General features: G+C 36.2%; 1 long non-coding RNA gene across 1 annotated transcript in view; it reads right to left on the minus strand.

Moving 5' to 3' along the window:
* Nucleotides 1-24,581, minus strand: part of LOC145163166 (uncharacterized) — a 241,607-nt gene that overhangs the window by 27,606 nt on the left and 189,420 nt on the right. The gene's annotated exons all lie outside the window — the stretch shown is intronic.

The following is a 24,581-nucleotide window of genomic DNA, read 5'->3' on the forward strand; positions in this document are numbered from 1 at the left end:
TTAATCTTATGCTTTTGAAACGTCCAATTTTTTAATAGTTAGATGTTTATCTCTAAGGTCCCAATAAACATACTTTATGGAAAAAATAATAAGAAATCGACTGAGTGTTATCAGAGTTGAATCGACGGTTATCCTTTTTTGAACAAACAAACGTCCAATCTTCATGGTCTAAGTATTTGAGAACCCGACATTTCATGCAACCTATTTTGGGTTCGATTATCATTATTGTTTCTTCGACCCGACCCAGAACAAACCCTACCTATAAAAGGATTTGGAATCCTAACCATTCCCTCTTTACGCTTTCTTTGTCTTAAAGGCCTAGAATTTTCTCTGCACTCTGCAATTCTTCAAGCTTTCAAACTTCAACAATGGCTCCTAAATCTGCTAAGTCTCCATCCAAGAAGAAAAGTTCCAAAGGGTTTGATGAACCATCCTCAACTGAACCAATTCTTCGTGACATTACCTAGAAGTTTTCATTGAATCTCATGGATTATGATGAATTTGTTCGCATCATGATCGAGTTCATCTCAACTCATCCTATTGTGATTCCTCTCACCAAACAGCTTGATCCTAAATTTCCACTTCGATTATTGCGGAATGCCTTTGAAAGGGTTATATGTCTAGACGGGATGATTGAAGTGCTCATCACAGATGACAGGATCTTTCCTGTCACAAAGGATTTGTTACTTTGAGCCATTGGTGTTCCTTAAAATCCTGAAGGTTTTGTTGTTGATAAACCTACTACTGCTGAGTTTCAAGACTTTATCCATCAAATTGGTTATCATGGAGAATACAAGGCAAAGAATTCAATAAATCTGTTGTTCCTGGGATTTGGACAATCTTGATGCACATTATCATGAATGGGCAGTCTGGAAAGCATGGTGGCTCAGACTTGATGCTTCAACAACTCTACTCGGAACGACATGAACATGTTCCTATTTCTTTGGATCCTCCTGAGGTACAATGCTCTTTTAATCTTATTGTAGATTTCTGAGTTAAACCTCTTTGGATCTATCCAACAATTACCACAACACATGTTGGACGTCCTCCCTTCCGACTCTCCTTACAAATCCAAACATCTTGAGATTTCGGAGCTAGTTGACCAACTGGCTCTTACTCAAATATTGGATGCTTATCCATCGGAAGGAGCGACACATACCAAGAATGAGGTCGCATCAAAATAAAATCCAAGAAGCGCCCAATCTCCTCTCCCTCTAATGTCAAGGCCAAAAAAGAGAACCAAAACCGGTGACTCCTATCAAAAGGACTCACAGATCGGATTTCAACCTGACTCTGGGTCAAAGAAAACCCCTCCTACCCACTGTTCTGGTGCTTTCATCGGAGTTTCAAAATCCCATTACATACTTATGGGGAGTCTGTAGATAATATGCCTCCATCCTCTAAAAAGGATGGTGATGACATTGAACAAAGTTCATTGCACCCCCTAGAACATACATACAAGTCTTTAGTAAACCCATTTCTTCTTCACAATCACAACCTGTGGCCTCTGCCACAGATCACAAGCTTTCTGAGCAATGGGTAGTCCCCCAAGATCTAAAGCCACAACTGAACCGATACCCACCATGGGTAAAGGAAGTTCGGGTTTGACTAATGAAGATTGGAATGATATCCTTGACAGGGCCCACTCAGGTATCCATGTATTGCTAGAGAACAAATTGAGAATGTCATTCTCGGAATGCACCATCGAGCACTAAGAAGCAAGATTAAAATGATGCATTCCATCGACTCCGAAGTTGATGCACTCTTTCATGCCTCTAACAAGTCGATAATCGATGATGTTCCCAATCATTTGGACGATCCATCGACCAACGATGCTGAAAAGATTCCAAATGGAGATGTGCCCGAACCAACGCCAATTTTGGATAATCCACCTTAGACAGATGACAGCTACAGAAGATGTTCCCGCCACCAATCCGGTTTTGGATGATCCTCCTCACGATGATGTTGCTGATGTCGATCTTCAAATTGAGTTTGCTAACACTCAAGTCGATCTTTCAAGTCTTCTTTCTTTAAGAACAAAATTTCAATTCCTTCAAGCCTCTTCCTCCAAACCTAAGATTGATATTGACTTTCAGTCGTCTTCAGAGGATATAGATCTTGGAGATGGTAATGATGATGTGAACAAGGGTGGTGATGATGAAAATGGCAATGACGATTCCGATGAAGTTGAAAAGCAATCTGACAGTAAATCCAGTTCGGACAGTGGATCTTCAAATGAGATAGCAGATCCTTTTGCTCTGCTTGATATGCAAGAGAAAATCACCAAAGTTGATGCCAAAGTAGATAATGTCAATGCTCAGGTCGGAGAACTTGATTCGAAGTTAGATGTGGTCCTCAAATCTCTATTCGAAATCAAGTCAACTGCTCCGTCACAACAAAAACATGAACAACAGCTGGATCAACTCATCTCCTTATGACTTAAACATACTCTTAAGGAATCCGACCGTCGTTACTCAGAAAATATGGATATTCATGTTGAAACGTTGAAAAAAATGTTCAAAGTTTATGACGACTTGGTGAATTCTACATTATCGAACTCATCAAGCAGACACATGTACGTCATGAAAAAAAAATTCAACGTCTACAAAAGGAGATCCGAGTGAAGGATGGCATGAATCTGATCTTGCAACAAATTCTTATCAAGGTAATTCGATATGTCCAACATTTTATGGACATTCCGAACTACAAGTTCGATGAAGTCCTTCTAGTCATAGAAGAAACACTCGTCACCCTCAAGGCTTAGGCTACGACGGCGGATGCCTACGACAAGATCTCCAAATAGATCAATATCAGGTTTCAGATGGTATTCAAAAAGATAGGCAATCAGAAATCTAATGTGTTTCTTGTATCGGAAGCAGGGCCTTCCTATACAAGAGGGGAAGAAATGATGACTGCCCGGAAACCAAGCTCGGAATTCAAGCTCCAAGATGAGTCGGATGAAGAAGAAGAAGAAGAGTTATTTGTTATTAGTGAAAGGAAAGAAGGAGAAGAAGGCGAAGCATATGAAAGTGATGATGATGATAGGGAATTTATGAAAATGGTGCTTGCTCTACATTCAGAAAGAGAACAACCTTCAATCGGAAAAATCATTTCTGGTGAAGAGATGAAAAAATGGTCTTCTTGTGCATGGCCATCCAACCAGGCTGATTCATTTAAACGAAGTATGGAAATGGCCAAGCTAAAAACAAACATGAGTGTTGATGTGTTCCGAGCCACCCAAAAAAAGTTTCCTTCAGTTCCCATTCCGAAAATCTTGGAGATGGATCAGGGTTCCCCAATCAGAAAAGATGATGGCCTCCCGGCACCGGAATTGGTCTTACCGATTTTCGAGGTATTTGTGACTCCTGCTGATCAACCATTCATCCAAGTCGTGCTTGGAGCACCCTTTAAAGAAAAAGGCAAGGGAATTTCGTTCAAGCCGATTAGCCCGATGAAGTCATCAAAAACGTTTGAGGGCTGGCCACATGATTATATCAATCAAACAATAGAGGAGAGCCTTAGATTACAAGCTCAAAAGGGTTCTCCTAACCATTTCATTGGAATTTCTCCAGTTTGTCCTGATGGGATCCTATATGATCATCACATGGTACCTTGCATGAGCTATGATCTTCCTATCTCGAATGCTAATCAATTTGACCTGCCACGGTCTCTATATGCCAGGTTCTATGTCAAGTTCCCTCCACTCCATCCGAATAACGATCTGTAGACCATCATACGAACTGAACGTGAACACCTACCCACTTTCTACACCACCAATGCCTTTCAAGAAAAACAGGCGTGCTTTCACAAGATTGAATGATTCTATTGTACTATTTTGTTTTATTTTTTTGTATGGTTGCATGAAGTCGATAAGGTCAAACCTTCACGTGTCATCTTTATAGTACAATTGTTTTTGTATTTGATTGGTCCTAATTTAGTATAAGGGACCACCTCATGTATGTTGAAAACAACCTTTTCCACCTTTTTACCTTGTAATATCAAATCAAGAATCATTCAAGTCATTTCTCAACATTCTTATTGTTCTTATTATTACTTATCATTTCATCTTGAATACTTTGTTGAGTTATCATCTTCAAGGCTTGACTGGTTTACCAGACTTGACTGAAACTTTATTATTAGCAACCATTATTGTTTTGATTAATTCAAGGTTTTGTGTTATCAAACCTTGTCCTTGCAATCATTGTTCTCTCAAAACTAGCGTTTGAAATGGTCATTCACGTCGTGATTGTTCTTGGGTCGCGACGTGATGACAGGTTTCAGGAGACGGGAACATCTGTTGGGTTCATGTTCACGATGCGATCCTTGTTAATCACGGTGTGACTAGTTTTCAAATTGAGGTTAGGCTTGTGCGAATGACACATGGTGATTGTGCCTACTTCCCTTCTATACGACGTAATTACTAATATAACCCAGTTGACACACATCTTCGCGAAACAACTTCGCCGTTGTGATGTTGCCTTTGTTGTTTTGTACTCGTCTTCTTATCGGGATGTTATATGGTATTTTTGGTGTTTCATTGGTTGTTAGATTGTTGATCTACTTTGCTTATTGCCTATTACACTTAGGCTAGAGGTGATTAATCTGTTTTGCAACTTTAGTACAATGTTAGGAACTGCATTTCTTGACAATGAATCTATTGATCCAAATTATATCTTATGTGTGAATCCGTGTGTTGATGCTTTATGTGTTGAAATTATATTAACTTTATCTAGTTTGATGTTTTAAGATGACATGTATTTTATATGATATTTATGATGGTATGGTATGTTTTTTGATACTGAATTCTTGCTAGTTAGTAGACTATGGAATAGTATGTTATGTGAGGATGATTTCATGCTAATTTATGGAAATTAGGTTATGTATGATGATTATGACAAATTCATACTAGTGATGAAATATGACTTATTAAAGCAATTAAATATTATGCATAATAGTTGTGTATGAGAGATGTGTATATAAATGCCCTTTGTATGTAAATATGATGAAAACAATAAATAATAATGTGGGGAACATACTTATAGGGGCAAGGGTAGTAACCTAAATTACGTATGTACCCTATCCAGATTGTAATATGACATAATAGGTTGAAAGATGATCTATTAGAAAGAGCTTAAGCAAACAGTAAAGTCCAGTGCTTTTCTATAAGACCATTTCGATACATGGTCCATTTATGTGGGCGATGGAGTGATGTTGCCATTTCAAGGGTGCCATAACATGCATCACATTTGAGTGTGAAATATCTAGAAATGTAAAGATACATATATTATTAATCTCGAATAACAACACACCGTACTTGTATGTACATTGTTGGAGTACCAAACACAACAAATCTGGGGCAATGTTATGGGTGAGAATCATGCCTTACTTGTTGTATTTGGCTGAACCGATCACGTTAGTAGCGAACATTGTTATTCCTTTGGGGTTAGTGATATAAAATACCAATAATAGACTTGATAAACGATAAATAAAGCAACGAATAATAATAATAGTAATTACAGCAAAGATTTAGATGGTAAATATTATTATGTATAAAGCGATGAATAATTGTAGTAGTAATTGCAACGAAGAATAGAGATAAGTAATTAACAATGGAAAATATAATGAAAAATAATATGAATATATTATTGTGGTGAATATTGATAGTGTGTGATGTAATGTAATATGCGAAGTTGAAAACTACTTGTGTGACGATAATTCAAATGACTAACCCATTAGGAGATTTGTATATTTCCACTGTAACATTGTACAAATGTTTGGCTCACTAAGCAGTTGTTTATATTTGTTTTTGGTGTGTTTTCCATGTTTTCTTGTGATGGTACATGTAGCTTAGGAGCGTGATTTGGTGAGGTTGGGGACCTTTTGGGTAGTTTGATATTTTGTGTAGCTCATACCACTTGGACATGTCTTGATGGTCATTTACGATGTTTTAGCTTCTCATACTTATATAGTATTATCTGAGATGTTTTTGGAATTTACGTAAGATTGGTGGTTTCCTTTTGAAAGTATTTGAATAAAATAATTTGGTTGCAATTGCTGTTAGAAGATGTTAAAAAAAAGAAATTTTTTATGATGAAAATCATGGCGTTACAATATAGTTCTACTTAGATGTATAGGAACTCCTTATTTTATAATCTGATTTCAAATATCAGATTTATTAGTTGTATAATTTATTATGTTTGTTTGTTCAAAGATCTTATATGCTACCATTTATATATTAATTACCTATTGCTGACTACTTTCTGTGCTGCTTCCTTCTCCATGGTCAACTCTGAGATTCTCTAATGCATCAGAGACTTGATTGGATGGCGGTTGGGTTTAACAAGGTTAACATAGCAGGGTTGTTTTCCTGAAACAACAGACGAGAGCATTATTAGGTTTTACCTAAGGAGTCAATTATATTCCCTATTTTTAGGGTACTTATAGTTGCCTTCTTAGCAACCTGCATTTTATTGCTTTTATTATTATTATTATTATTATTTTTAATTGATATTTTTATTTTTAATATCACATCTTTTGGTTGCCTTCCTTGTACCTTCTAATAATAACATGTTATTGTTGTTTCCCTAGCAACTTACTGTTGCTTTCCTAGCAACTCACCGTTGTTTTCCTAACAACTTACTGATCATAGCATGCTGTTGTTGCTTTCCTAGAAACTTCATGTTGTTTCCCAAACAACTTTACTAATCATAGCATGTTACCGTTTATTATGTTTGAAAAGCTAGCTGATAAAGAATAACGTTTGGTAAAACTAGCTGAAAAGCTAGCTGAAATATATAAAATGACATAAAAAACATTTAAAATAATGTGTTTATATAATTAACTAAGGGGTATATTTGTAAAATTTAAAAAAAAAACTTCTAAAAAACTAGTCTAAGTAGTTTTTTAAAAGCTAGCTTATAAGCTACTTTTTGCATTGTCAAATATGACAACTTAAACAAGCTCGAAAAATAAGCTAGCTTATCAGCTAGTTGTGGCGTGTCAAACGCAGTCTAACTTGTGAATTAAATCATACCGGTTTTCTTAGAGATCGACAACTCGATCTTAATCTCTTATCTTAACTATAGTACTATATGATTCAGTATATTTGCTATGTTAAACCTTAATAGTTAATTCTATTAAAACCTTTTATAAATTTAAATGATCATAAATCACAAATGAAGATTCTCGATAAAAGATGCTCCTCATGGAATATTTTTCAAATAAGCGCCTAATTGACCTTACTTCTAGTATGTCAAAGTTGGCTTACAAAGGAGTTAGTTATTAACTTAAAACTTGGTGCTTAACTTGGTGCTTGATGCTTTTTTTTTTTTAAATATTATGGTACGTTTGGTAAAACTAAATGGAAGATGATAGATAAAATCTTAAAAGTTATTAGTTGGATTAAAAAACTGTAACTTTTATTTTTATATGAGTTTTCAGTAAAATTAACTCAACCATTTTGATGTATAAAATCATATAAAATGACATTTGTATAAAAGCTAAATAGAAACATAAAGCTAATCTAGTAAATTTATTATAACATAGAAGCTTTAAACGGTATATGGTATATGAAATAATATTTGGATTCAAATTTTTTGTTTAAATTAGAAGTTTTAAACTCGTTTTTTTTACGGAATTTTCTTTAGAATTTTTAAGTCTAAATATTAAAAAGTTAAGGAAAAGGAACTTTTCTAAAAGTTCGTTGCTGAACATATTATATATATACTTTAATAAAATATGTACGTAGTCAATATATATGTTTTTTGTGAAACTAAAAATAAAATGAAACTGAATATTTTTTTTTCAAAACATGATAATATATATGGGGCTTGTTTTAAATATATCGATAAAATCAATTTAATGGTGAAATTTATTTTATTTTTTATTAAGTGGTTTTTATTAAATTAAGTTAATATATTACACTTACACTACTAGAAAATAGGAAGGGTACCAACAAGCTACGTATTTTGTTGGAAACATGAGTTTCCAACAGAAATCCAACAAAAGTGGTTTGTTGGGAAAAGGGCCGTGGGAAAAAGGCTTCCTACAAAATACCAACGGAATTTCTAACAAATTTCCTACGAAATGTTCTGTAGGAAAATTTCCAACAAATTTCCAACAAAACTTATTGACACAATATTTCCTACAAAATTCCTATAGACTTGATTTCCAACAGAATTCCAACAAAACATTTCCAATAGATTTCCAACGGATTTGATTTTCAAAAGTTTTTTTTTAGTGCATTTTTCTGTTGGTATTTTGTTGGTAATAATGCAACTTTTTTTTTAAAATCTATAAAATACAAATTTTCAGAAATTTTTTTTGCAGCAATTGTACAGTAACTTAAAAATCAAATACAAATTCATTGAATAAGCCCTTTCGACCACTATAATAGTAAATATACAAAAACAATTCAATACAATTTCATACAAAATGGTAGCTATTATCAAAATATCCAATACTTCAACAAAATGATAGCTACTATCCAAAAATCCAATACTTTACCAAAATGATAGCTACACCAACACAATTAGGTTTTTGTACTTCACTAACATGTTTAGCAAAAAGTTTACAACAACAAAGCTAAAACGGACTTTTGGGGGGTTACTAAATTGTCTTGTTAGTTGAGCAAATTGTTCCATTATTTTTTACTTGTTTTTGTTGCATCAAAATTCTTTCCGTCTCCGTATTTTCAAGTTGGGCTCGTATCTGGTTAACCTAAAAAAAACATATATAATTAGCAAACAAATAATATATACCAACATTTTTTATCCATTATAACATACTAAAAAGTGTATTCCATAATAGCAATGTACTTTACTTTTCTACCATTATAGGTCTTGTACTTATTTTATTTTTATCCGCCGTTTCAAAAAAAAACTTATTTTTTTTATCTATAATAACACACTTTATTTTTAATCCAATAATAGCAACAAATTATATATTCATGAACAGTTTTCATTGATAATACATACTTCATAATAGCAACATACTTCAAAAACCATAATAGCAACATAAACCATATATTCATGGATTATTTTCATTCATAATACAATTTTATTTATTAAGATAATATACCTCATGTTGAGACCCGCAACAACAGATGAGTTCCATGTAACCAGAAAATCCAAATCTGAGGATCTAATCTCATAGATATAACTTTTACCCGACCCTTCATTTATCTCCCTTCGGGTTTTCGCCCATAGTTCAACATCATCAATTGGGTGATCACGCAAATCATCCCCATACTTCTCAAGCAAGGCTTGGGAGCACGTCTCCTACAAGAAAATAAAACAACACAATTGTTATTGTACTAAAAGATGGGACAAAAAATATTTCTTCAAAGTATGGTGGAGTAGCTATGATGTAGTTAGCAAGAAAATAAGTACAACCAATTATGTCCAATGTACAACCTTAAAAATAATCGAATACACAAAAATAAAACTTTGTCAACAATCTTGACATTTGATTATATCTTGCATCACATGACAATATATTTAAATGGACATACTAAAGAAACCCAAGAATATGATGCTTCTCAGAAACACCATAATGCAAAGAAAATTTTACATTTAGGATAAAGTCAAAGTTGGAGCAAGAATGTACAAGTAGAGCAGCACAAACTGAATCAGAACTTGAGATTTTCAAATACAATTCTGGTAAGGTAAAACATGTAAGACCTTACTTTAGAAGCTTTATATATGAATCAGAGTCATCTTGATCAAAATCTAACAAGTTATAATAAACCACTTCATCTTCATCATCGTCTGCTTCTTCGTCTTCTTCAGCTTCAGATTCTTCATAAGATGAATTCAGATTCTGTCGCACCCCCAAACCAGAACGACGGAAACGTTCGGGGGCGGAGGACTTTAGGTAAGTATCACAACACATGTAACATAGTAATCAAAGTACAAACAACCATTGCATTAATAAGTATAAGTTTTACATAAGCGTTTAAACATTACATATTCAAACACTGAAGTAGGTACAGGAGAAGACAAGAGTCGCAGTACGGTACTAGGTAGTCTTCTCAAAAGCTTCGGGAGTGTACCTGTCTACTGGAATCCTGAGAATACAAGTTATTTGGAAAGAGTAGATCAGCATTTAAGCTGGTGAGTTCATAAGTATTTTAGTTCTGTTAAGTATACCCTAAGTTCTTTGAATAAGTTCACTGGTTTCTCCAGGAAATCCTATATTTCCTGAGGTGATTAACTGATAACCTCAATAGTTTCCCTCTGTAATTACTTAGTTTATACTGATTATACATAACACAATATCAAATGGACAGTTAAATGGGTGTATCTGCCCTAAGCCCACAACCAAACAAGTAACAGGAAGTAAGGCGGAAGTCACACATTTCACTGTCAATCGGACATTACTTATGTACAACTCTGATGTAATAACTAAGGAATTATAGAATTAACCACTAAAGGTCTTTTATGTTACACTAGTTTACCGAGATTGAGTGACTAAGTTCCATTTGATAAGTGGTTTAATTCCATAAATCGTTTCCTTTGTATAAGTGGTTTAATCCCATAAACCGTTTCATTTGTAAAAGTGTTCTTAGTTATATCTGTTCTACAGTAACAACCTTAGTATTAATAATGGAGAGTATTCTATTATCCATAATACTGCCTTGTGGTTTTAAATGTTCAAAACCAGAAGTCCAATACTTGATTTCATGATATATAGCTCTTACTGTAAGTAAAAGCTACTGAAGGTATATCTGGTCGGGATGTAATTAACTTTTCTTACTGTTATAAGAGAAGTATATTACTTTGTAATTTACTCGGTGTTTTATCCATGTGAGTCCTATTAACCATACTAATATGACGGAAATACATGCAGCGACGTTCTTCAGGCGTCGGAACGGTATGATATTTGACACCCTAGGCCTGCCGGCCAAACTGTTGCGAACAGTAAAGGTGCGGGATTGTCAGTCCCATATAGATCTATACACAAATTCACGCTCTCCCTACAAGAGATTCTGGCTAATAGTTCAGGACTTAAAAAGGTCGTACTTAGATAAGTACACCGTGAAGAGTCTCACAAATTTATTGTTTCAACGAGATTTCCGATGTATTATTATTATTACCTGATGAATGCTAACTCTGGTACTTTGTATCGTACCCTTGGTTAATGCAAACCCGGTAAGATGTATTATTACCTCGAGTTTGCTAACTCGGGTACTCTGTATAGTACCTTTGCTAATGCCAACCCGGCAGAATGTATTATTACCCGTGATTGCTAACTCTGGTACTCTGTATATCGTACCTTTGTTAATGCAAACCCGGCATTACCACGTGTTTGCTAACCCTGGTACTCTGTATATCGTACCTTTGTTAATGCAAACTAGGTATGATGTATCTTTACTTCTTTAATATGTTGTTCGTATATTAAAGGTATTATACATATCTTGGTATAGTAAAAAAAATTTGGTAATTTCCTTGGAAAGTATACAGTTGTAAATCTTACTTGTATCTTTAGTTTTGAATGATAAATTATACCTATTATAATTTATATCTTCTATCTGATTAGCATGGTTTCTCATGGATGAACACCTTTGCTCAGCCTGATACAAAGGTGGTAATACCAAAAGGAGTAACCTTTTGTACTCATATATGTATAACATATATATAATTAAGAAGGAAACGACCTTCGGACAAATAATACAACCCTAATTCCACATCCAAACAAGGAAAAGGATATAGGATAATTCATTAGTCCTAAGCCCTTCAAATCTTATTTATATATTTATACATATATAAACATGATTTTGGCATTTATAATTTGAAATAGTTTATAAAACATTTTTCAAAGATTTTAACGGAGTTTTACATGACTTTAAAGATTTAACATGGCTTCACGTTATTTTGGAAGTATTTGGTAATTCTTAAAAGCATACGGAAACATTTTGTGTGATTATTATCACATACAGTTATTAACACAATTTAATATTGTGTTAAACATGTATTCCCCCCCTAAAAAGCATTTAAAAACCACTGAAAAGGTAAATTATAGGGGTATGAACTCACTTTGATAAGCGGTGATTTGGGCAGCGTTTCGTTTCCCGTAAAGAGTTTATTTAACGAGAAACCGGCTCAAACCGGGCAGAGTTTCGACAGGAGAGAGGATGAATTCTCGAGAATTATGGGGCTCCGGGGCTTGCTTCGGGCTTTATACGCGATACCGGGGCCTTCGGGGGTCGTGTGAAAGTCGAGGGGGTGAAATGGTGCAAAATGGGTGAAAAATGGGGTGAAAAACTCTTCTTATGTGAGGAGGCTCGCACCCTTTATATAGGGGTGCGAGGGTTCGGCCGAGGAGGACAGGTGGCGAGGCGAGGGGTGAGTCAGCAGGACACGCGGCATCTCCTGCGAAGGCGGCTTGGATTCGGACCATGTGCGAGGCACGTGTTTCGGACAGGTGGGCTCTTCGGACTGGACCGGACTTCGGTCCAATGAGAGACTGACACGCATGCGAAGGAGGTGTTTCCGGGGTGTCCGAGGGGTGTCTCCGGGGCATCTCATGCGAAGCTGTTCGCTTCTAAGTGGACCTTGGCTGCGGTCCAATCAGGAGGTGCCACGCATGGGTTCGGTCCACTCAGCAGCTGCCACGTGCGAGGGTGATGTGGCATGCGAAATTGCCCGGATTTTCCCATTTTTTTCTTTATTTTTGTGTCAAACTTACGAAAATCATAACTTTCGCATACGAGCCCCGTTTTTGATGTTCTTTATATGCACGCATAGGTAAAATCATACTCTACGACTTTCGTTTAGACTTCGTCGGCTGGTTTTGACTTTATTTTTAATATTATTATTTTAAACAGACCGGGACGGGAATCCGTTAAAAATTCATAACTTCTTCATCCGACGTCCGTTTGCGTCTGTCTTTTTACCGTTGTGCTACTTTTGACGAGACATTCGATTCTCGTTTAAGTTGCGTCGGCTAAATATCGATCGATTTATATTTCGAATTTTTAGCTGTCTACTGCTAAACTGAAACTTCGAAAAATCATAACTTCTTCATACGAAGTCGGATTTTCACGTTCTTTTTATGAACGTTCTCGGTTTAACATATTCTACAAGTTTCATTTAGATTGTTAAGGCTAAAAATCCTTTTATCGAAAATTCGTTTTTTACACTGAACAGTGTTTTGCCGGTTTTACCGCGGATTTTCGATTGGTCATAACTTCTTCGTTATAACTCGGATTTCAGTGTTCTTTATGTTTTACACTGAACAGTGTTTTGCCGGTTTTACCGCTTTTTACACTGGTGTCAGATTATCCCCCCGTTAGAGGGAATTTCGTCCCGAAATTAAGTCTAAAGTGATACTCATGGACTAGGTCTAATCTTTCCTTCCCAAGTGAATCTAGGTCCCTGGTTTGTAATCCAGCGAACATTCACTAACGGGATAAGACTTAGCGTGGTTCTTTAGATTTCCCTATCCATGGTTTATTGTTTCTTCTACAGAGAGTAGACTTTTATTTAACTTGATTTCATCGAGTGAAATAACAAGTGTTTTATCGGATTGACACCTCTTTAGATTTGATATGTGAAAGATGGGATGAATGTTATTAAGTTTTTGTGGTAGTCTAAGTTTAAAAGTACAAGACCGATTCTGGTAAGAATCTCAAATGGTCTTATGTACCTTGAATTTTGTATTCCACGCTTTCACAAGCGCATCTTGTCCTTCCAGGGTGAGACCTTCATATGACAAGGTCATCAATCCTGGAATTCCAAGGGTTTTCTTTTATCGAAGCCGTAGCTTCTCTTGATTAACTCTGAAGCTTTATGGCGTTTCCCGATTCGTATTTTGTTTTTGGTAGTTTCTCGGATAATTTCCAGATCAGCGAGGGTGCTGTGTGGAAATTGGATCTCTAGCTAGTTGCATATTACCTACTTTAGTCCAGTGCAGATAGAATCTGTAGTTATGACCACAGAAGGTTTCGAATGGAGCAACTTAAATGCTAGTGTGTTAAAGGACTCGACTAATTGGTAAATGGATATCCCATTCTTTACCATAGCCGATCCCATAGAATCATGACTACTCTGGTTCCTAGAGGTTTTTGAGTGACTGCCTGAACTGGGAGATGATTATATTATCTCAGTGGAGATAACAGATATTGGCATACCGTACACTCACACGTTCTAGTTATCTTCTCTACTTACCACATTTTCAGGTTTCAAGGCTTCCTGTTGAGCCTCCTTACTCTATGTGGAGAGATTTGAATGGGTTATCATAGTCCATGATTGGCACTATGACCTGGGTACTCTTTCCGACTTAGGGTGTCAGCTACTATATTGGCCTTGTTGAGATGATAACGAATTTCAAATTCGTCGTCATTTAGTAGCTCGACCCACTGTCGTGGTCTTATGGTGAATTCTACCTGGTAGAATATCTGATACTGGATTTTGCTCCGAAGTTCATGATCAGATTCATACTTGGCTCATCCACCATAACTTCGTGTATACAAGTCGTATATACTTTAGATTTCACAAAATATTCGGATGGGTGACTCTGCCCCAGGTCCACAACCAAACAAGGAATAGGAGATAGGGCGGAATCACACATCCTTAATCTTGTTAAGTCTAACTTATATACCACTCTCATGTATACACTTAGCAGCGATAGATTAACTTAATGAGTTCTTAGTCTCTATTCTTGAACTTGACCTACGGTACAATGATTTTCCTATGAGATCTATTGAGGTACTTCGGTAGTTACTGACTTCTATGACTACTTCGGTGCTTTTCGTTTGAAGTTTCATGTCTACTGAGTAGGCTAGAATAGCGGGGTACTCTTCGCATGGGTACTTCTGAAGTTTTGAAATGAGAGACAACCTAAGGGTTTTGCGTTATGGATTGAAAGAATTTCATCTTACGGCTGATTAAGGAAAAATTCTCTTATACAGCATAAGAATTTTCACATGGTAAGGGCCAGGCCAAACCATGTCAAATGAGGATGTCAGAATTTTCTCGACGAAATAGATATTAAGTCGTTCTAATAATTTGAAATTATGAACTTTCATGAAACGATCCTTACTAGGTCTCTCTATAATCACTTGGTGTATACAAGTCATGTATAATTAAGATTGGTAAGATCTTTGACTGAGCAACCCTGCCCTAAATCCACAACCAAACAAGGAACGGGAAATGAGGCGGGATTACTCACTCTAAGTCTACAAATCTTAATTATAAATGACCCTTATGTATACACTAAGTCATCATAGCTTACCTGTTAGGGTTTCAAACTTTTATATAAGTGTTATGATTTAATTTGAACGGAAGAGTAATCATAATTATAGATAATTATCGGGGTTTGGAAGCGTACCAAAATATAGCAGGGTTCTTTGATGCTTTCCCATGTATTGGGATTAAAATCCTCCTGCTCCCCCGTCGTTCTTCTCTGTTGGACAGTCCCTCTTATAATGTCCTATTTCGCTACAAAGGTGACATATGGGAATGGTTCCAACATTGGCAGTTGAAGTGATGAACTCGACCGGAGTTCTACAGATGCGGGCGGTATGCCCCTTCATGTCGCATCTATTGCAATGCAGCTCTCGGCAAACTCCATGATGATGGTAGTTACACTTGCTGCAGTGTGGGAGGTTTCCTAAGTACGGCTTGGTTGGTGCTAGAATAACAGGGCTGATGGGGGTATCGACTGCCCCAGTTCGTTGCCCTTCTGCTAGGTTCTTGAGTTGAACAACTCCCTTCCTTGTTCTTGAACTTTCGTTTAAGGATATTAGGCTTAAGGTTCGAGGTGTTCTTACAAGTAGGTGCTCGTTGCTGTACTTGGCCATCACCACGATCGGGGTTACCGATAGCATTACTACTAACATTTGCATTGTTACATTAAGGTGTGCCATGACAGCTGCTACAGCTGCTGTGACCGCGGCTTGAAACATAGCCGTATCTATATGAAGGATTGGTGTTTCGCTGGTGGGTTGGTTACACTTCTTTGGAGGCATGATTCTGTTACATGATAAGAAAATGAGTTCGTGAGCGACTATCGTGTCTTTAGATGTATTCTAACCATTTGTATCTATGTATTAATCTTTTGTTTTGTTATTTTGTTCTCAATGATTCGACCTGCATCCCTATGATGCAGCCCTGGTAAGGAACATGAATAAGTTTATAGAATGGTTAGGAACCGAGTATCCTTCGAACTAGGTTACCTTCGTTTGGTGGATATCGTTTCCCAATTTTCGAAAATATTCGAAAATAATTCATAACAGTGTCTACATAAAATAGACTTATGAATTTGAGAAGTAATCACTATCAATTAAGATTTCGTGATCTGATTTATTGTTATTAGCTGTGACAGGAAAAGAGGATAAGCTCCAAACCTAATGTGAGTAATGAAATCACTAACTCACTAGGTTGAACCGATTTACTAGTTATTACTTAGATGAAAAGGTGCTCGAACACTTCACATGAATCATGCGTGGTTTCCCTTTGTTCTATTCTGGGTGGTAATGATTTGTTCTCTCCTGGTATCTATAGGGTGTCCTTCTCCTCTGTAGGTATATTGAATTCCCAGACTGTCTTACTTCCGATTCTGAAACTGATCCCCATTACTTCGTAATGAAGATTTTGAATCTCGGAAGTTCATGCGAATATCTCATTGGTGTCCTTAATAGGGTAAAGGCACTAAATGATTTCTATAGTTTATCTGTTTTTTTTTCTTGGAATTCTCCTAATGAAATTCTGTTGGATCCTCCTTGACTCTTCTATTGATTGCTGGAGTAACTATGTTTATCTAACGAGTTTATACGAGAATGGGAATGCCTAAAGAATCTATGAGAAAATTTGAATTTTTACGAAGGTGATTCTTTCTGGTCCTTCTATAATCACATGGTGTGTACCGATTATATATAATCCAGATCAATTAGACCTTTGAATAAGTAATCCTACTCTAAAACCACATCCAAACAAGGAAAAGGAAGTAGAGTGAAAATCACATATTCTAAGTCTATAAAATCTCGGCTATATATAACCTTAACGTATCCACTTAGTAATTATAGACCTATCAGAAAAGATCTTTTTAACAGTTCCCCAGAGGTATGTAACATACCTCCATGTTATTTTAGTTATGAGTTTGATTCTTGGGCTTCTAGGTACAAGAACTTAACAAGTTCTCAGTTTTCTTGTTATAGCATCCTAAAATACTCCCATAGTATTTTAGTCTTTATGTTTGGTTCTAGAATTCTTCTGGTACTTGGGTAAGTTTTAGACCTGTTGCAACACTACAATCACTCCCCAAACACATGTTGGTCATATGTCGGATGAATATAGTTGATCAGGCTATATTGATCCCATATATGATAACGTCACTGTCTAGGTTTAACTGCAATGTCCAACATCTAAATACTTTAGTTTTGTTCTTCTTGTGATACTCATTCTGGTATATATACTCTGCATGTACTTATACTTTTATAAAATATTAATATATTTTTAAAGTATAACTCTTGGTCAGAGTGTTTTTATCCCAATGGGTTTATAGTTGTATATCTTTTATGACTGATATACTGAGTTCACTATAAACACTGCTCTGATACCAATCTGTCGCACCCCCAAACCAGAACGGCGGAAACGTTCGGGGGCGGAGGACTTTAGGTAAGTATCACAACACATGTAACATAGTAATCAAAGTACAAACAACCATTGCATTAATAAGTATAAGTTTTACATAAGCGTTTAAACATTACATATTCAAACACTGAAGTAGGTACAGGAGAAGACAAGAGTCGCAGTACGGTACTCGGTAGTCTTCTCAAAAGCCTCGGGAGTGTACCTGTCTACTGGAATCCTGAGAATACAAGTTATTTGGAAAGAGTAGATCAGCATTTAAGCTGGTGAGTTCATAAGTATTTTAGTTCTGTTAAGTATACCCTAAGTTCTTTGAATAAGTTCACTGGTTTCTCCAGGAAATCCTATATTTCCTGAGGTGATTAACTGATAACCTCAATAGTTTCCCTCTGTAATTACTTAGTTTATACTGATTATACATAACACAATATCGAATGGACAGTTAAATGGGTGTATCTGCCCTAAGCCCACAACCAAACAAAGAACAGGAAGTAAGGCGGAAGGCACACATTTCACTGTCAATCGGACATTACTTATGTACAACTCTGATGTAATAACTAAGGAATTATAGAATTAACCACTAAAGGTATTTTATGTTACACTAGTTTACCGAGATTGAGTGACTAAGTTCCATTTGATAAGTGGTTTAATTCATTAAACCGTTTCCTTTGTATAAGTGGTTTAATCCCATAAACCGTTTCATTTGTAAAAGTGTTCTTAGTTATATCTGTTCTACAGTAACAACCTTAGTATTAATCATGGAGAGTATTCTATTATCCATAATACTGCCTTGTGGTTTTAAATGTTCAAAACCAGAAGTCCAATACTTGATTTCATGATATATAGCTCTTACTGTAAGTAAAAGCTACTGAATGTATATCTGGTCGGGATGTAATTAACTTTTCTTACTGTTATAAGAGAAGTATATTACTTTGTAATTCACTCGTTGTTTTATCCATGTGAGTCCTATTAACCATACTAATATGACGGAAATGCCTGCAGGGCCATTCTTCAGGCGTCGGAACGGTATGATATTTGACACCCTAGGCCTGCCGGCCAAACTGTAGCGAACAGTAAAGGTGCGGGATTGTCAGTCCCATATAGATCTATACACAAGTTCACACTCTCCCTACAAGAGATTCTGGCTAATAGTTCAGGACTTAAAAAGGTCGTACTTAGATAAGTACACCGTGAAGGGTCTCACAAATTTATTGTTTCAACGAGATTTCCGATGTATTATTATTATTACCTGATGAATGCTAACTCTTGTACTTTGTATCGTACCCTTGGTTAATGCAAACCCGGTAAGATGTATTATTACCTCGAGTTTGCTAACTCGGGTACTCTGTATAGTACCTTTGCTAATGCCAACCCGGCAGAATGTATTATTACCCGTGATTGCTAACTCTGGTACTCTGTATATCGTACCTTTGTTAATGCAAACCCGACATTACCACGTGTTTGCTAACCCTGGTACTCTGTATATCGTACCTTTGTTAATGCAAACTAGGTATGATGTATCTTTACTTCTTTAATATGTTGTTCGTATATTAAAGGTATTATACATATCTTGGTATAGTAAAAAAAATTTGGTAATTTCCTTGGAAAGTATACAGTTGTAAATCTTACTTGTATCTTTAGTTTTGAATGATAAATTATACCTATTATAATTTATATCTTCTATCTGATTAGCATGGTTTCTCATGGATGAACACCTTTGCTCAGCCTGATACAAAGGTGGTAATACCAAAAGGAGTAACCTTTTGTACTCATATATGTATAACATATATATAATTAAGAAGGAAACGACCTTCGGACAAATAATACAACCCTAATTCCACATCCAAACAAGGAAAAGGATATAGGATAATTCATTAGTCCTAAGCCCTTCAAATCTTATTTATATATTTATACATATATAAACATGATTTTGGCATTTATAATTTGAAATAGTTTATAAAACATTTTTCAAAGATTTTAACGGAGTTTTACATGACTTTAAAGATTTAACATGGCTTCACGTTATTTTGGAAGTATTTGGTAATTCTTAAAAGCATACAGAAACATTTTGTGTGATTATTATCACATACAGTTATTAACACAATTTAATATTGTGTTAAACATGTATTCCCCCCCTAAAAAGCATTTAAAAACCACTGAAAAGGTAAATTATAGGGGTATGAACTCACTTTGATAAGCGGTGATTTGGGCAGCGTTTTGTTTCCCGTAAAGAGTTTATTTAACGAGAAACCGGCTCAAACCGGGCAGAGTTTCGACAGGAGAGAGGATGAATTCTCGAGAATTCTGGGGCTCCGGGGCTTGCTTCGGGCTTTATACGCGATACCGGGGCCTTCGGGGGTCGTGTGAAAGTCGAGGGGGTGAAATGGTGCAAAATTGGTGAAAAATGGGGTGAAAAACTCTTCTTATGCGAGGAGGCTCGCACCCTTTATATAGGGGTGCGAGGGTTCGGCCGAGGAGGACAGGTGGCGAGGCGAGGGGTGAGTCAGCAGGACACGCGGCAGCTCCTTCGAAGGCGGATCGGATTCGGACCATGTGCGAGGCATGTGTTTCGAACAGGTGGGCTCTTCGGACTGGACCGGACTTCGGTCCAATGAGAGACTGACACGCATGCGAAGGGAGTGTCTCCGGGGCATCTCATGCGAAGCTGTTAGCTTCTAAGTGGACCTCGGCTGCGGTCCAATCAGGAGGTGCCACGCATGGGTTCGGTCCACTCAGCAGCTGCCACGTGCGAGGGTGACGTGGCATGCGAAATTGCCCGATTTTTCCCATTTTTTTCTTTATTTTTGTGCCAAACTTGCGAAAATCATAACTTTCGCATACGAGCCCCGTTTTTGACGTTCTTTATATGCACACATAGCTAAAATCATACTCTACGACTTTCGTTTAGACTTCGTCGGCTGGTTTTGACTTTATTTTTAATATTATTATTTTATACAGACCGGGACGGGAATCCGTTAAAAATTCATAACTTCTTCATCCGACGTCCGTTTTCGTCTGTCTTTTTACCGTTGTGCTACTTTTGACGAGACCTTCGATTCTCGTTTAAGTTGCGTCGGATAAATATCGATCGATTTATATTTCGATTTTTTAGCTGTCTACTGCTAAACCGAAACTTCGAAAAATCATAACTTCTTCATACGAAGTCGGATTTTCACGTTCTTTTTATGAACGTTCTCGGTTTAACATATTCTAAAAGTTTCATTTAGATTGTTAAGGCTAAAAATCATTTTCTCGAAAATTCGCTTTTTACACTGAACAGTGTTTTGCCGGTTTTACCGCGGATTTTCGATTGGTCATAACTTCTTCGTTATAACTCGGATTTCAGTGTTCTTTATGTTTTCGGAAACCTTGTTACAAACTCTACCACTTGGTTCATTCCAATTACGATTATTGATCAATTAATTTTTGACCAAAATTTGACTGGTGTCACAGATTCTTACATACATATTGATTCATATAATATATTGATAAGTATTGATACATACTTACTAATACACATAATCTGTATACATCTTTTAACATATTTGACATTGGAGAGGTGGTATCAAGCAACTAACCTGAAGTAATCGGCGGCGGAAGGCGGCAGGTGGTGATCTAGAAGTAACCGGCGACAGGTGGTGGTCTAGAAGTAACCGGATCCAGCAACGACGAAGGAAAAAACGACGAAGAAGCGTTGTGATATTGGTGGCTCGCACCTAAATAAAAAAACGGAAGCGTTGTGATGGTGGCGTGTCGCAGCACCGGTGGGCGTTGTAGGGCGCAACGCCGGTGGCTAGATGAAGTTTGGGGAGAATCGTCGGTGGCTAGATGATGTTTGGAAAGAATCGCTGGGAACAAGGAAGGAAAATAATTGAGGGCGTTTTTTCATCTATGTGCGGCTAGTGTTTAAGGGAATGAGAAGTAAGTGAGAAATTTTCAATTTTGTCGGAATTCCGTTGGAAGTTTCCTACAAATTTCCGACGGAACATTATTATTAGATTTATAAAAACACTTATTATATTTATAATAATTATTATTAGTATAATTATTATTATTATATAATTTAAAATTATAAATATTATTATTAGTTTTATAATTATTTAGATATTTTATTATTATTTAAATTTATTATTGTTAGTATGTGTATTTATATGGATTTGTACGAACTTAAACCTTAAACCATATATATATATATATATATATATATATATATATATATATATATATATATATATATATATATATATATATGTATATATATATTCATATAAGCACATAATACATACACATACAGATACACGAATACATATATACACATAGTTCAATTGAAAACATTTCTTATTGCGAGAACATTTGAAACAAATTTGGACCATACAACCCTTCACCACCACTACCACCACATGCCACCACCACCCATCATCACCAACACATCAACACCACCACCACCACCGACCCACCGACCACCCATCACCCTTCACCACCACCACCACTACCCATAACCACCATCACTCACCACCACCTACCAATAACCACCACCACCGTCACCACGACCCACAACCCTCCCACCCTCCCCACCTCCACCATCATCGCCACCCATCGCCACCACCACCCACCACCAATCACCACCACCACCACCATCATCACCATTTACCACCTTCACCACCACCACCAAAAAACACCACAAGCTACCACCACCCGTTACCACCCACCCATCAGCACTACCACCACCACTAAACAACACCACAAGCCACCACTACCCGTTACCACCCACCCATCAACACCACCACCACCCACTAACCACCACAACCACCATCCATCGCCACCCGCCACTACCACCACATACGTATAAATGCACTTAACCCTAAACCATATACTCGCATAATTACACATACACATACATGTACCTAAACCTAAACCCTAAACCCTAAACACCGAACCCTGAACCATGTACTTGCATACATACACATACATATACATACAATACATATATATATATATATATATATATATATATATATATGTATATATATATATATATATATATATATATATATATATATATATACAAACACACATATACATACATATACATACATATATATATAGATACCCATATAAATACACATACATACAGATGCACCTAAATTCTTAACCATAAACGACGAGCCATGAAACCATATATACGTTACACCCTAAACCTTAAACCATATACTCACATGTTTACGGATACATATACATACAATACACATACATATACGTATAAATATGCAACCACCTATCACCTATCACCACTACCACAACCACCCATCACCACCGACCACCACCACCCGCCACCACCACCACCCCCCCACCCGCAACCACCACCACCTATCACCACCAACCATCACCACCACCCGCCATCACCACTCACCACCCACTATAATCACCACCCCTACCCCCACCCACCACCCACATGTCACCCCTACAACCCTTCACCACCACCATCACCTACCATCACCACACGCCACCACCACCCGTCATCACCAACCCATCAACACCACCACCACCGAACCACCCATCACCCATCACCCATCACCACCACCACCCACAACCAACACAAACCAACTACCACCCATAACCACCATCATTCACCACCACCTACGAACAACCACCAACACCCACCACCACCACCGTCAACACGACCCACGACCCTCCCACCCTCCCCACCTCCACCACCATCACTACCCATCGCCACCACCACCCACTACCAATCACCACCACCACCATCATCATCACCATTTACCACCTTCACCACCACCACCAAACAACACCACCAGCCACCACCACCCGTTACCGCCCACCCATCAGCACTACCACCACCACTAAACAACACCAAAAACCACCACCACGTTAACATGAAACCATATATATGTTACACCCTAAACCTTAAACCCTATACTCACATGTTTACAGATACATATACATACAATACACATACATATACGTATACATGTATATATACATATGCATATAATACACATATGCAATAAACATACTAAAACCTATAGTCACATGTATACATATGCATACACATACAAACAAATACATATACATGTATACATATTATTATTATTATTATTATTATTATTATTATTATTATTATTATTATTAACATTTAACTTTATTGTTATTAATCCTTATACTCACATGCACACACAAACACAAGCATACCATACCCTAATCCTTATACTTACATGTTAATATATACATATGCATACAATACACATATACATACATACGCATGTACATTCATACACATACGCATGCAACTAAATTCTAAAACCTTAAACACTGAACCATAAACCCCTACATATCGTAAACTCTATACACATACATATGCACTTACCCCTACACATACACACACACATATATATATATATATATATATATATATATATATATATATATATATATATATATATATATATATAACACATACACGAAGATACACTATCATAATAATAATAAATATAATATAATTATAATAAACCTAATATTAATAACAAAAAGTATAATTATAATAAATATAATAATAAAAAAATTATAATTATAATTAATATAACAAGAAAATAATAACAATAATAATCAAAATAAAAGTAATAATAATAATAATAATTATATTTATATTAATAATAATTATTATATTTTTTAATAATAATATGAAATAATAATTTTTTTAATAATGATAATAATAATATAAAATAATAGTAGTAATAATAATATTTATAAAAAAGTGGGGGAAAGGAAAAAAAAAGAGGGTGAAAGGCAAAAAGAAAATGAGGGAAAAAATTTTAGTTATCCCGCTTTTATTTCCTACAAAATTCTTACAAAATTGTATTTTTTAAATATTAATTAATATTCCGTAGAAATTCTGTTTGAAATTACCAACGCTTTTCCAACGGACTTCTTCTGGTTTCTATTTCCATAGGTATTTTGTAGGAATTTTGTTGA

Source organism: Lactuca virosa, chromosome 3 (genome assembly GCF_052849685.1).
Source record: "Lactuca virosa cultivar CGN04683 chromosome 3, Lactuca_virosa_CGN04683_v6, whole genome shotgun sequence".
Lineage (NCBI taxonomy): Eukaryota > Viridiplantae > Streptophyta > Magnoliopsida > Asterales > Asteraceae > Lactuca > Lactuca virosa.